Source organism: Cygnus atratus, chromosome Z, assembly GCF_013377495.2.
Source record: "Cygnus atratus isolate AKBS03 ecotype Queensland, Australia chromosome Z, CAtr_DNAZoo_HiC_assembly, whole genome shotgun sequence".
NCBI classification, from domain to species: domain Eukaryota; kingdom Metazoa; phylum Chordata; class Aves; order Anseriformes; family Anatidae; genus Cygnus; species Cygnus atratus.
Window position 1 is genome coordinate 22,756,883 of NC_066396.1, and position 14,374 is coordinate 22,771,256.

Sequence of the window (14,374 nt, forward strand, 5' to 3'; positions counted from 1 at the left end):
TGAAATTGTGTGTAAAGAATTTGTTTAAACTATCACTGGGATCACTTGCATAGTCTCACTTGAAAGACTCATTAAGTAACTCTATATTTTGTACTTTGTGCACTTAATCTGTAATTATATGGTAACTGGGATAACAACTCTGGGAATTAATGTTGCTGGGGACTCTGTTGAAGCTGTAATCTAAATACTGTCTTGATATTTATAGCACTTTTAAATCCCTGGGATAACTCGTGGTATTCTCCGAATTTGCACAGATAGTTAGTTGTATCTTGTCCATGTAATATGTCTTCAGGAGCTGTGGTCTTGCTATCTATAGTTTTAGTAATCTTTGGCTAGGCTTTTATTTTTGATGGCTAAAACTGTAAGTGAAATGGCGTCTTACATTGAAACTAACGTTACAATTACAGTAGATCCATCACGGGAACAATAGTTGCTATAAATTTCCCACACCCATCTGTTACCCAGCTGCATTAATAAATGCACTAGGCAATTTGCAGTAAACTTTGCCAAAGAACAATTTCACACCAAAAACAGTTACAATAACCTCATGCGTAACACAGGTGCCTTGTAGAGTTCATGATGGAGGACATCTGTGCCAGAAAGGCACTTGTATTAATCACGATCGGGATGCATTATTGGTCGTTAGATAGGAATGATCACGAGTTCATGAGACAAAATATTAGCAACTTTCTTAAAAGCACCGGTGTAGCGCCTTACAGTGAGAAACTCTAAATTTGCTGTCAGTGCTTTGAACTTTGGGGACGGAAGCTCTCATGCTTGGCCTGAGTCCAAAGCTGAGTTATTTGAAGAAAATAGCTTATCCGAGCAACAAAAACAAATAAATAAGAGGAAGTTTTGGAATATATATTTATTGGTGTGTGTGTATATATATATATATATATATATGTATGTATGTATACAGATGTATTTTTACCAGCTCTGATGGCTGTATTTAATTCAGTTTAATTATTTAGACCTAGGCACAGCTGCAGTCCCCGAGGAGGGCTGTATGTAAAGATGGAAGATTCACGGAACAGCAAAGAAGCAGCGAGTGTTGCTGCCCTCACGGAAAGGCACGCCTGTTTGCTGTATCTGGGTACAACCCAATGACTCCAACACACGGCTCCCGCACACAGGCAGTAACTTTGAAGGAAGTAACAGCAGTGTTAAATGCAGTGGGCACACACAGACCTGCCCAGCCCTGTTTCGGTGCTCGGGGCTGAGGCATTTTCGCCCAAAGCCCCGTCAGGAGCCGAGGGAGGCAGCCGCCGACCCCGAGGAAGGAGCGTTGGATTCGGGGGCTGGTGGGGGTTCAGGGGGCTTTTCACTTCAGGCTGGCACCGAGCTGACACGCCACTCCCCACTGCTGGCCGGCGGCTCGTGTAAAACCCCACTTTTTAGCATTTTGCTCCATTTTTCGGCAGCAACCCACCTCCACAACACCCCGCCGGCCGCCCATCGGGCAGCGAGGCGAGCGGCGCCCCCCACCTCGCCCCATTCCTCCACAGCGCGCTCCCGCCCCCCGCGGGGCGCCATTGGCTGCGGGGCCCGTCCTTCACAACCCTTCTGGCCGGGGATTGGCCGCGCCGCCGCCTGCCGCGCTCGGCCCCGCACCGGCTGGGGCCCGGCGGCGGTGGCGGCGGCGCTGCGCATCCCCTCCCCCCCCAACCTCCCCTCCCGCCGCCGCCAGTGGGGGCGCTCCCGCCGCTCCCGCACGGCCCAGGCCTGGGCCTGGGCCTGGGCGGCGGCGGCGTCTCGCACTCATACGCCCCGCTCCCGTTGTCCGTGTGTCCCCATCCATCCATCCGTCCGTCCGTCCATCCATCCATCCCGCCCCGGGGCACCGCCGCCGCCGTCGTCGTCGCCGGGGCGGGCGGGCGGGCGGGGGGGAGGCGGAGAGCGCGGGGAGCAGGGGGAAGTGTGCGAGAGGAGGCGGGGAGAGGGCGGCGGCGGCGGGCGGGCAGGTGAGGAGGGACGGCGGCACGAAGCGAGAGAGCGTCCCGTGCCCCTCGTGCCCTTGGCGGCGGGGTGAGGGGCACCGGGGAGGGGAGGGGGCACACAGGGGGACGGGGACCGGGGGACGCCCTCTGTGCGGGGCGGGGACCGCGGGGCACAGCCCGGAGCCGCCGCCGGGAGGAGCCCGGCTCGGCTCGGCTGAGATCGGCTCTCCTCGGCTCTGCCCGGCTCGGCTCGGCCGCCTCCCCCCGCGCTCACGCACACCGCCCCCGTCCTCGCCGAAAGCTGTTGCATCTTTTTTTATTTTTTCCTCTCTCTCTCGTTTTTTTTTTTTCCTCCCCTCTCTCCTCCCTCCTCTCCTCCCTCTTCTCTCCCCCCCCCCCCCGAAGGAGCGGGGCAGTCGGTCGGATTTAAGACGATTCCCCGGGGGGTCGGGAGAAAGCGCTGCCCGCTGGACCCGGCAGAGGAGGTGAGTGACACGGGGAGGGCCGGGGGGGGGGCAGCGGCAGCGCCGCGATCCTTCCCCTGCTGCCGGAGGGGGTGGGGAGAAAGGAAGGAGTTCACGCTTCGTTTTTATATCCTGTTTTTTGGCCTTTATTTATTTATTTATTTATTTATTTTTTTTTTTCCCTGCGTTTTACCGCCTCGCGTCGTTCGGCAGCCCTTTGTGCCCCTCTCGGCGAGGGGCTGTCGGCGTGGAGGCGGCGGCTGTGTTCCTGGGGGCTCGGGGAGGGGACCTGGGGAGATGGAAAGTTTTTAAGCTCCTCGGGCACAGAAGTTTCTTTGTTCGGCCGGAGGAAGGTATTGAACTGAAACCGCTCGGCTCCGCGGCTGCTGCTCCAAGTCCTTCCCTGCGAAACCGAGCCCTGCCAGCTAATTAAGTTCTCGGGAAATGAGAAAGTCCCGAAGGAGGTAATCCCGTCTTATTTCACCGACAGATCCCCACGCTCGGCGCTCCCTGCGCCTGCCTTTCACCTTGTTTTCTGGGGGATCGGCTAGCCTCTGCCCCGTCCTCCTGAAAATAAATAGCTCTTAAATTTCGTCGTAACGATGTGCCCTCGGTAAAGCCTGCCTCAGTTTTTCCCCCTCGACGGCTGCCGCCACCTCTCTTCCTCCCCTCCGCCCCTTCTCTGTCCCCAAGATGACGGGTTTGACTGCATATTTTTTAGCTTGTATAGGGAAGGTCTGTGCTGCTGTGTTTTGATCTTTGCCCGGGTTTATCTTGAGGGACACCCCCCCCCATTTAAAAGAAGAAAAGCTTGCCTAGCGATCTGACTTCTTAAAAGTACGTGCCGTTGAACTTCCGAGTTAACGTAGCCGTGTTTGTTTTCTACTGACCACTTTCTTCTTTATAATTTTTTGAGAAGAGTCCCCTGTGAAGCTGCAGGAGAGGAAGCTAATTGCAAAGTTTTGGTGTAAGGTTTTTGTGCTGCTGGTGCTGGGTTCTGTTACACCGGCCGACTAGGTGCATTTAACGAAAGCAGTATTGCTCACCACAAACTCATTTCACATGCCTCAAAGAGGCAATTATTGGTTTGTTCATTCGTGATGGTGAACGCTTAAAATGAGCTAGAAGCCATGGCTCTCTGCTTGCTTATTTAAATTTTTGTTCCTGTTTGACGAACTCAAAACCAGCGTATTTGTCAGATAGGATGTTCGTGGTTCAGCCTCTGAAGTCTCTGAGATGTGTTGGTGTTTGTAAGAATTGGACAAAGTCAATTCTTTGAAAAATTTTTAAAGCTGTGATATATGTAGTTATTTAACAGGACGAAGTATGTGAGGAAGAAAAGTTATCAATCCAACTCTGGTTGATACAGTGTGAGGAAAAATCTTTACGTGTAGCTGACCTAAAGTGGCTTCTGTGGCTGATAACAAGTAAATGATTTGGCTTGCAATTTATGGACTTACCTTTCTAGGCAGTAGAAAGGTTATTCTTAGGCATCTGAAAGGCCCGAACAAAATAGATGGCAGTGAACTTCAGCTTCCTTATATGGCTGATGCTTGGCAGAAAAGCAATGAAGCCTAAATAGAGTAATCCTTTTACAAAGAACGGTCACTTCCCAAAGCAGTGTTTCAGTCCCAATAATGACTTGAGATTCCGTGGGGGGGAGGGAGAAATTGTAGCAATGCATGACAAATTTAGTTGTAAACCACTACGTTCTAATGGATGCAATTTAGTTTCTTTTCAGACCTTTTGTGTTTCTCATGATGCACTTGATATTTTTCAATGCCATGTAGAAGAATAGATCCTTGTAGTGGAGCCACAACTTTTTACACTAGTGTTTTGTCACCATGGTAGCTATGGATAAGGCCCTTTTTAATGATGAAAGTGTAATTCAGTACTGCTTACAGCTAGTGGTTATATCATAGAATGCCATTCATGTCATTAACATAGTTTAGAAGTTATGAAGGAGTGTATTCTTTCTTGAGATCAACCATCTCAACTAAATCAGGCTGACATTGGTATTTGTATTGTGAATAAAATGATGCAAGTACACACGTGGTAGCCGATGTTGTTTGGAACAAAGCTTTCATAGGTACGTGATGATGGCTTGGGGAAATATTCTTTTTATCTGGCTGTTCCGTGCTTGTGAATTACATTAAGCTCATGTAAACATTGATAATTTTAAGTAGGTATGCTTACAATGACAGGTAGAAGTTACAGCAAAAGGCATGCTATGGAATGTGACTATTGTGAGGACCACTTGTATCTTGTTTCAATAGTCTTGTCAATAGATTAGTCACTAACAAGCTGCACGGTATGTGATGTGTGATATAGCTGTGGTCTTCTGTAGGATATCCATTTTCACATCACACTGATGTGAATTGATGAGGGGACTCCACAGAGAAAGTATTATTGAACGAAAGTTGCCTAGGGTATTAAGCTGGTGGTGTAACATAAGAGTTACAATTTGTCCTCAGTGAAGTTTGTCCGAGTCTGCGGCCGTACGTGTGGAGAGCCATGCTTGGAGGATCCAAACTAAGGGAAGGCGTGCACATAAGTAACACGCATTAAACTTCCCATGTTAGCAGCATGTTCTAGAAATAGAAGGGGATGGGAGCAGGATTCTTCAACTCAGCTTTCCTGTAGGGGTGTAATGAATCATTGCCTGTCTGCTTTTTTTTTTTTTTTCAGTTGTTCTGTTTTTGTTCTTCCTGCTTCCAAACAAAAAGGAAAATCTTCTAGGGAAAATGTTACGTAAAGATCAAATGTTTGGTATGTTGTCTTTTCAGTAGGTTCTCCCTGTGGGATAACCTGATCCGCTAAAGGAGGGTCTGACGTTACTCCACGTAGAGGAATTACAGATCTGACCTCTTCTGAATGAGTAACCAGTCAGGTTGACAGGAAAGTTACTCTTAACGGATGTGAAAATTGCATCCTTTTGTGAGCACACAAGTGATGATGATGACAGTCAATGTAGGTAGTTAAATGTGAATTATTTGGAAAGTGAAGATTTAGAGACATCACTATTTTACCTTTGTCAGCTTTTGAGTAACTGAAACAGTATGTCAGGCAACACTTTTCACATCAGAGCGAAAACACTGAACTAATGTGTTTATCACATTTAGTAAATAGTTCATAAATAACTTAATTCTTTATTTTTCAAGTTTATAAAGTGTATAATTTTGTATAATAAAAGTGTAAATATTATCAAATTGCTATACTGTTAAACTGCTAGTGTCTTTAGAACATCTGTGAAGTCCATGCACACTTTTGAGGTAAAGGCTGCCTTTCTACAACCTTTAAAAGTTTAACTGATTTTGGGACTCTTGCCTCATGTTTTGAATGCACAGGGAATATCTTTTTACTCGTTTTGGGGGTAACTTGTGAAGGGTTTGGTGGATACTCGCCTGGCAGACTCTAGTCCAGTTTTGGACACAAAGTGTTTTTTTGATGGGGTAGAATGTGAAGGCTTGTCCAGGCTTCAGACATGGGTTTCCCCCGGTCTTTACTGTTTCTCTTCTCTTGGGGAGCAGCTGCAGTGTGCCACTGCAGTGTACAACTGCGGAGGTGGCATGCTTGACTGGGTGTTTTTTTTTTTTTTAAGGGGAATTTTGGTTGTGAAAAAAAGACTTTATTGAAATACAACCTTCATTTCTGATTAAAAATTCACTGTTCACATGTAGTGAGTAAAACCTTGTAAATACTGAATTTTGAGAGTGAGAATGCTAAATTGAGGAGACGGACTTGGGTGTGTTGGTTGATGAAAAACTCAGCTTGAGCCAGCCTTGTGCACTTACAGCCCAGTAAGCTAGCTGTACCCTGGGCTACATCAAAAGAAGCGTGGCCCGCAGATCGAAGGAGGTGATTCTGCCACTCTGCTCTGCTCTTGTGAGACACTACTTGGAGAGCTGTGTTCAGCTCTGGGGCTCCCAGCACAAGAAGGACATGGATGTATTAGAACAAGTCCAGAGGAGGGCCACAAGGATGATCAGAGTGCTGGAACAGCTCTTCCATGAAGACAGGCTGAGAGAGTAGGGGCTGTTCAGCCTGGAGAAGAGAAGGCTCCAGGGAGACCTTTGTGCTGGGTGTGTCTGGGATGGAATTATAGGAAGGCTGCTGACAGCAGCCTTCCAGTACCTAAAGGGGGCCTGCAGGTAAGCTGGGGAGGGGCTCTTGGTCAGGGAGTGGAGTGGTAGGACAAGGGGGAATGGGTTTAAACTAAAAGAGGAGAGATGTAGATCAGACATAAGGAAGAAATTCTTCACTCAGAGGGTGGTGAGGCACTGGCACAGGCTGCCCAGAGAAGCTGTGGATGCCCTGTCCCTGGAGGTGCTCAAGGCCAGGCTGGATGGGGCTTTGGGCAGCCTGGTCTGGTGGGAGGTGTCCCTGCCCATGGCAGGGCGTTGGAACAAGGTGGTCTTTAAGGTGGCTTCCAAACCGTTCTATGTTCTTCTGCCTATATAAGAAAAATGGGAGCAGTGAATATTGCTATGATTGTTAGTATTTTTTGTTATATAGTGATCTTGGGATAATTCTGCTTTTTCTGCCATTCTTCCTCATCAGTTACCTGGTCTTTTTAAGATTTTTTTCCTGTTACTTAAATTTCAATACATATACTTGGTTTATTACTCTTTTAGTTTCATCTGTACTTCCCTTAAAGATGATACTGAAGCATGGTGTTTCAACACTAAATCACACCTTCTAACTTTAACAATACATCATGATTTGCATAATTGAGAAATAAAGCTAAACAAACCTCTTTGTTTGGTTTCATTCAGGCTGAAATGGAGGCATGTTTATGTTGGAAAACATCACCCCTGTGACTAGTTTCCCTAGGGTAGTTTAAGTTGAAAAGTAGATTAGTTCTTTCTGTATCTGGAACTAATTTGTAGATCCCTGATACTAAGCAATCATTATGCATAGGAGCAACAAGTGATGATTAAGCAGAGTCTGAGGACAATATGAACCATCTCTGCTGCTGGTTGTCCTGGAAGTTGTAATACTGTTAGAAGGTACCAATGCCTCTAGATCTGCTTGCATTTGAAAGCTGTTAGATTAGGATAGTACACCCTCTCCTCCCCTGTTTATCCACTTCTTCAGGTAATTAATCGGATGATCTTACTCTTCTATCCTATTAGACACTATTAGGTCACCATTCCTGTACATTAGGGCCAAGACAATGTTAGGTATCAATTTCCGTACACAACTTTGTTGATGAACGAAGGAGGAAGAACACTTTTTCTTCCCCAGTTTTTTATCGATCCAATGATTAGGCCCAGTCTAGACCTTAAGGATTGCTGAAGATAATAAATACAACTTCTGTTCTTGTAAGAGCAAAGCTGCATGAAAAATGGTAAATGATTCAAAAAGTACAACTTTTGCATGGTTTCTCAATTTTCAAATATCTGATATTATGAATCCTTGCTTCTTTTGTTAATAAAACTTTTCTCAAACTTTTGTTCCATGCTTTTGTGTAAGTGAATTGTGCAACCGTAAAGCTTTATTAAGTGTTAAGGGAAACAACTACTACAGACAAACTTACTCTTTCTGATTCTCTTACTTAAATCATGAGAATAGTGACTAGAAGAAATTGTAGATGACTGTCCTCAGAGTGATCCATCCAGAATTCACTAGGTGCATGGACTCCCCTTTCAAACAACAAAAAAAAAAGTCTTCTAAGCATGTTGAATTCTCCAAGTTTGTGTAGCTCAGTATGTGTGGTGCTGCACTTCTTGCCTTGTAGCCCTGTCACGAAGCTTGCTGGGATGGAATAGACACGGATTCATGACTTGGGCCATGCCTGTTTGTTGTGGATTAGACTGTTAGGGATTATCACATGCTTTCAGTGGGGAGATTGCAGCTGTGTGAGTAGAATTTCCTTTCTGGGAACAGGTAGTAAGGGAATACTTGTTTCAAATGTTGAGCATTATGTTCTCTTGAAGTTAAAATTCTACCTCTGAAGTGTAAGCTTGGAGTATAGTTGTCTTCCTGTGAGCTGGTAGTGCTCAGTGACTATGTCTTGTGCCAGCTGTCTGGGGCTAGCTTTAGGAGTAGAAGAAGCTCTGAAGAGGTTTGTAGTCTTTCTAAAAGTTACAAGTACTTGAATGAAAAATTTCTATAGTGCAATTCTAATTTGGAATCTCCCTTGGAAGTGGCTGGGAACTTGTTCTCCTTGGTGGGATAAGTTCAGTTATTAACACTGAATTCAAAATATCTGAATTTCTGGTAGTTTGTTAAAGGTATGTTTAGAAGGCTGGTTGAAAAAATGGTGTCTGTCTTGACATCTGAGGTACTGTGCTGTGAGTTGCAGCCTTTGGAGCATTCTCATCAATTTTTTAATCTAGTTGGCATGGGAAGTTTCTGTAGCAGCTATAGGGGGGCACTTGGTCTTCCCAGACACTTCTGGAAGACACTTTTCATGTTCTTCCATAGTCCTTTGTCCCATAGATGTGGGGTCTGAGTTTACTACAGTTACAGAACGTATTTCTTCAGCCTTCCTTGCTCTCCTTGTCCTTGGAGCTTTTCAGTACTTATCTTTCAAAACTTCAAAAGCTGCCTAAGAAGGAAGGGAGACAGCATAGGTTTATCAGTACCTCTGAGCAGTGTCTGAGATACAGTGCCAGAAGCCTGTGAACGTCAGTTGCAGGTTTAGCAAAAATTTTAAGTGTTTGGATGGTAGAAAGTGTTTCCAGGTTCGTCGGCAAGGATTCTGGTAGGCTGCTAGGAAACCTTATGAGAGCTACTGCTTTTTCCGTGCATCTGTAGTGATCTTGGAATTAATCTTATAGAGGGAAGAGGTGATATTTTAAAAGATGAAGCCAATTGTCAGTAATTTGGTCAAATTACTGCAGGTCTTCTGTCTTCACTTACAGATAGCCCTGAAGATATGATAGAGGCTGATATTTGACATGGGGTATCAGAGAACTCTTAAATAACAATATTAATGTAAATCATACTTTCTTTCCTCTGTGGAAATGTTATGCTTAATAATCTGTGTGCTTATGGATAAAGCAAACAAAAAGCTTGGCTACGTAAGTATTTACAAGATTGAGGCCTGTATTTTCAGTGAAAGTAAACTGAAAGTATGGCAGCAGAGAAATCTGAAGTCCTTCCTGCCTTAAATGCTGTGTAACTACTGGTTTTCCATGCACATATAGAGTATAACATGCAGGTATTGAATTGACTTAGATTCCACTCAGCCTAATGCATGGTGCACCTGAGGGAGGCAGTGGATGCGCAGACAGCTGTTAACATGCACCCACAGCCTGCTGCTGGTACATTTGTTTGAAGAGGCAAATTATTCTGTGGTGATTTGAATGTCAGCTTGGTAGTGAGTTCTTTTTAGGAGAACATACTCATTTTGGGCTTCTTCTGGTCACATAATCATATGTGATGTTAACCCTGGAGCTGCAGGTCATTTAAATTCTGAGGTACTCTCTATTTTTTTTTGTCTGACTTGGCAATACATTTCATCAGTGAGGGAGAAAATTCAAAAGTTCATATCTCTGATTCATATCCAGACTTTATACCATTTATTTCAGTAGTGCTTTACTGAACTTACATAGGATGTTTTATCCTAAGTAATGGAGAATATTCACGAATTCTTTAGTAGATCTTCCAGGGAAGAACTGCAAGCAAAGGGAATTGAATGAGGAACACTAGTTGATGTTTGGAACAAACACAAGATTTTACTTTAAGGTCACTTTGGTTCACATGTAGATATTAGAAAGCTATGAAAAAAAACCTAGGTTAAAAATAGTTTCAAGGCTCAACTGTAAGTCAGAAGAAGAGAAAAAGATGGTTAAACCTGTGGGTTCCCGTCCTGTCTGGGAATGTGGCAGGCAGGGGGAATCAATCAAACCTCTGAATTTGGCAAGCCATCTGGCTCTAAATCTGGTAGATGAGATCAGAAATACTGGTATGGGAGAGAAAAACTATTGGAGCTTTGCAGTTCTACTATACTATTGTTTAACTATAGTGTGTCTTGTTTGCATCTTTTTTTTAGGAGTCTTTTTTTTTCCTGAACAATGTTTTGTGTGGGAGGGACTTTTCTGTACCTATTAGAAAATCCTGTTTTTCCAGTGTGTTAATTTTACTGCCGTGCTTCAGATCTCTTACCAGAAGTTTCCTTAAAAAAAAAAAAAAAGGTAAACAATACAAATAACAAAAAAGTAAGGTAGACATAAAATAGCCTTTAACAGACTTAAATGAGAGAAAAAAAATACTTTTCCATTTGTGTTTATCTGGGTGATGTCCTTGTCTTTTCAAGGAGCACTTATTTTGTCTTGCTTTACTAAAGCAAAGCAGAGGTGCCAAGGATCATGACATTGTTGCGTGTTTTTTTGCAGTTCTGCTGTTACTAGAGAAAGGTGGTAGAGTGGGCAAACGTTTTCATGGGGTTTTCCTGTTCAGTGCTGGTAAAAAGGAAGGAGAGGTATTGTCAGGATTTCCAGCGTCCTGTAGCCTTTCATGACATTAATGATACTGAATTGGTTTTGCAGTAGCAGGCTGTGACCCCCCATGGGAAAGACCGTGGCCCTGTCAATGGAACAAGTTAAAGGAAAGTGTTATGGGATGGAAGAGAAATACAACTTAACTTTAATCACTACTTTCTTCCAGATACCGTTCTTACTTCTCTCTTACATCTGCGTTAAAAAAACAAACAAACAAAAACCCACAACTGGTCAAGAACAAATAGATTGTTACTTAGACTTCTGAAAACAGTGCACTCTTCCGTCTCACCAGATGGTGAGAGTCCCTGCCTATTTCTGTTGAATTCTATTATATATTTGCTCATTTTAGGTTCATAGATCACCAATTATTCCTTTTGTGTTAAACATTGATAAATGTTAAATTTCAGCTTGTGAATATGAAATCTCTATTGAGGAATAACCTTAAAATCAGAATGCTGTTAATTTTCGCAAAACTTGTATTAACTTGTTATTAACTTGTTTTTAATCTTTCACAGGTCTGATGGGGAAATACCTGTTGGACAATTCAAACTATTTGAAAACACAGTTAGGGAATTCCTTGAAATACCTGCATTGTGCTATTCAGTTTTCCTGGTCTTAGGAGAAGTAGTTGACATGTTAATAGCAAATAAGCACCACTTCCAATAGTGTCATATTAAAGTGCTGCAACTTTTTTTTTCCTGCTGCTAAAAAGCACAGGATTTCAGGAGGTTAAGTAGCGCTTTAAGCTGAGTTATTATTAAATCCATTCTGAATTCAGTTTTTAAGCTATAATTTGCACTGTGATGGGAAGGAAGAATCTTAATTCTACTTAAACCTCCTGTCAGGTGAGAAACTTTCTTGACTTTAGCAAATTATTATCTGTGTTGATAATAGAGCTTTTAGAGAACTTGTCCTTCAAAATAATTGTCTAAATACCCAGCAATTCTTTTTTTTTTTTTTTTTTTTTGTTATAACCTTTAAGCTATTATTTTTTCTCTATCTAAAGAGGCAAAAATACTTTTAGGTATTAAGAAGAAAACACTTAAGAATATTCTTCCATTAATTTTGTTGTAACAGTTGCTTATCTGATCTCCAGAATGCCTGATGAATTAAAATAAAACTAACATAACAGTTGTGTTCTTTTTTTTCCTTTAATCATAGTCTGTTGGCGTAGAGGAACACAACACTATCTGAAAAGAAAAATAAGTTAATGCCTTTTGCACTATTACTGTGTTAGGAGTGGAAGAAGGCTATAAATTGGCAAAAATCAAATACATATTGTGAGATTAAAGCTGAATAAATACGGGACAAAATATTGGTGCTTAGCTGCATGAGAGATGTGAAGTCTTGTAGTTAGAAAACCAAGGTTCAGGCAAAGAGGAGCGATTCTTGTATATCACAATCATGAACTACTAATTGGGATGGATGAAGATTTACATAGGAATCAATGTAAAAGAAAAACATAGATAGAATCATAGAATGATTTGGGTTGGAAGAGACCTTAAAGATCATCTAACTCCAACCTCCCTGCCATAGGCAGGGATGCCACCCACTAGACCAGGTTGCCCAAAGTCCCATCTGACCTGGTCTTGAGCACTTCCAGGGACAGGGCATCCACAGCTTCTCTGGGCACCCTGTGCCAGTGCCTCACCACCCTCTGAGTGATGAATTTCCTCCTGACCTCTAATCTAAATCTCCCCTCTTTTAGTTTACAGAATCACAGGTAGGTTGAGGTTGGAAGGGACCTCTGAAGATCATCTTGTTCAACCCCCCTGCCAAGAAGGATCACCCAAAGCACGTTGAGCAGGATGGCATCCAAGTGGGTTTTGAATATCTCCGGAGAAGGAGACTCCACAACCTCTCTGGGCAACCTGTTCCTGTGCTCCATTCCCCCTTGTCCTGTCATTATCTGATGGAGCAAAAAGTTGCTCTCTATCTTTTACATAAGCCCTCATTAGACATTCCTTTATTTGTTTAAGACAATGACTCCTAAAACTGCTTAGAGTGATGTTGAGCTCCTACATGTCATGATCATTGTGTAAATCAGAGGGAAAAAGGTGCTTGGAATCTGGAAAATGTATTTTTTTTTTGAGACTTTTACTCATTAATGAAATATAGTGGCTGTTTCGTATTGTAACAGTGAAAAAGATGCATTTAAGGAAAGTTATTTTTAAAAAGCTTCACTGTAAACGGAAGCTTGCTGTTGTTAGTACTGCATTTCATACTAAGCAGATGCAAAAGCCAAAAAACAGATGAACTTGTCAAGGTGGGTAGCAGAACAAAGACAAATATTCTTTAAGGGGGAAGAATTCTAAAGCAGAATGGAAGTCCAGCTGTATATTCTGTTTCTTTAAGCAGTAACTTTCATTAGGGTACTACATAGTATTCTGTGTGTCGGGATGCACCTATACGTGTATTTTTGGTAGGATTTATTTTTTTGGAATAGAGCAGTCCGCAATGGGCGTTGAATACACACATCCACATGCACTCCTGTCTATTCAGCTCTGTTCTGTGAGTGTGATTCCACTTGTGGTACTCTCACCACAGACTGAGTTGTGTGACCTGTCTAGATTTGGTGCAGCAGTTTTTCTGGTCAGCTTATCGACTTTGTTGCTAGCTCCAAGGTACTGAGTGCGGTGGTTCCTCCTCCCATGTTCCCAACCTTTGATTTCTCAGTTTTTTAAAGTCTCCTGTTGTTTTGGGCCCACTATGTTATTCTGACCTTTGTTGTTTGATCATCCTAATTTTAGCTAGGAATTCTGGCAGTTACATTGTTGGGGGGGGTAGTGTGTGTAAAGCAGGACATCGGTTTTTGGTTTGTTTTAGTATATAGACAACACAGTGTAGGAAAGAAATTCTCGCTAGGAATCTTCTGATAAGAGTTTCTCGCTCTGTCTGTCTCTTTCTCTCTCCCTCTCTCCTTTAGTTTCCTACGCATTGCCTGAATTTATCTGCAGGCAATTAGATGGAAAGTCTAGTTCACAGATGAGAACTTTTCTTGTGTATTGAAGTACTGCATATTTACAACAGTGCAGCTTGCCTGTTTAAAAACCGTTGCTATCTGCTGCAGATGGCTGCATAGTCTAAGGAGTGGTTTCCTGGTTACATTGTACATGAAGTGCCAAACACCATGAGAGCAGTTTTGTTCTGGAATGCCAAAATATATTAAATCCATTCAGGAAGCAACATATGTCAAATGAATAAAAATACCACGCTCGTGCGAAACAGAATGTGGCAGCTATGTTTTTCAAATCTGTTCCCCTAGCCCTCAAATTAAGGGGTTAAAGGGACTTTGTGTTTTAAGTATTGAAGATAGTATTCAATATTAATTGCTTTCATAGGCTTTTGGCATTTTCACTACTGTTTGTTTCCCTATAGCTTGTTTTTTATTTTGATCAGCATATGTAATATACTGAAATTGAAACAGTGAGGCTATCAATAGGGGTGCTGTATATGGAAAAAAAGTACTGTATTTCCCTCCTTGGATATCTAGGTGTGTGCAAGCATGCAGGACTTTTTT

General features: G+C 43.0%; 1 protein-coding gene across 7 annotated transcripts in view; it reads left to right on the forward strand.

The window, feature by feature from the left end:
• The first annotated feature begins 1,946 nt into the window (after positions 1-1,946).
• The window catches only part of ERBIN (erbb2 interacting protein), a 124,823-nt gene continuing 112,395 nt past the window's right edge, over positions 1,947-14,374 (forward strand). For 4 of the 7 annotated variants that reach the window (XR_004779800.2, XM_035553468.2, XM_035553470.2 and 1 more), the window contains exon 1: positions 2,148-2,425. The gene's annotated coding sequence lies outside the window, so the exon portion shown is untranslated. Of the gene's footprint in view, positions 2,029-2,147; positions 2,426-2,705; positions 2,869-14,374 lie in introns of those variants that run through there. The other 3 variants (XM_050716138.1, XM_035553466.2, XM_035553467.2) reach the window with 3 other exon arrangements.